At 31.2% G+C, this 478-nt stretch overlaps 1 non-coding gene across 1 annotated transcript; it reads right to left on the reverse strand.

The window, feature by feature from the left end:
- On the reverse strand, window positions 1–104 carry LOC116814024 (small nucleolar RNA U13). Its single transcript, XR_004371127.1, has one exon. It is a non-coding gene; the product is annotated as a small nucleolar RNA U13 (small nucleolar RNA).
- Window positions 105–478: the final 374 nt, after the last annotated feature.

Below are 478 nucleotides of genomic sequence, written 5' to 3' on the forward strand. Positions count from 1 at the left end.
TGTCACACAGGTAATGTGCCAGTGTCATAACAAGGTTTGAGAAAGGCACATTTCACACATGAGCATGAAAACCCAATCATCACACTTATGAACTACAAAAGGATCAATATTCAAATATTTAAGTTTTGGTATGGTTAATATAAGTAAGAGTATTTAATTAATATCCTGACTCTTATAATTAACTATTATTAGTAGCCTACATTTCGAAAATATAGTTTCAGAATTTGTTCTTGTACATCCTGAAGCATTTTTCTGGATATAGGCAAAAGCATAGCAAAATTTCTAGATCAATGTCCCCATACCAAAGGTACATTTTGTCTTGTTTACCTCTGTTATCACAGCACTTGGTATAGTGCCTGACACAGCAGATTTCATCAAATACTAATTTTAAAATCAATTATAAATATACAAGATTTATTATGAAGTGTGATGCTGTCTCCTTTGAAATTAAAGCAGTCCTATAGTTATAGCTCTTAAA

The sequence above is a fragment of the Hylobates moloch genome, unplaced genomic scaffold (genome assembly GCF_009828535.3).
Source record: "Hylobates moloch isolate HMO894 unplaced genomic scaffold, HMol_V3 SCAFFOLD_9, whole genome shotgun sequence".
Classification (NCBI taxonomy): Eukaryota; Metazoa; Chordata; class Mammalia; order Primates; family Hylobatidae; genus Hylobates; species Hylobates moloch.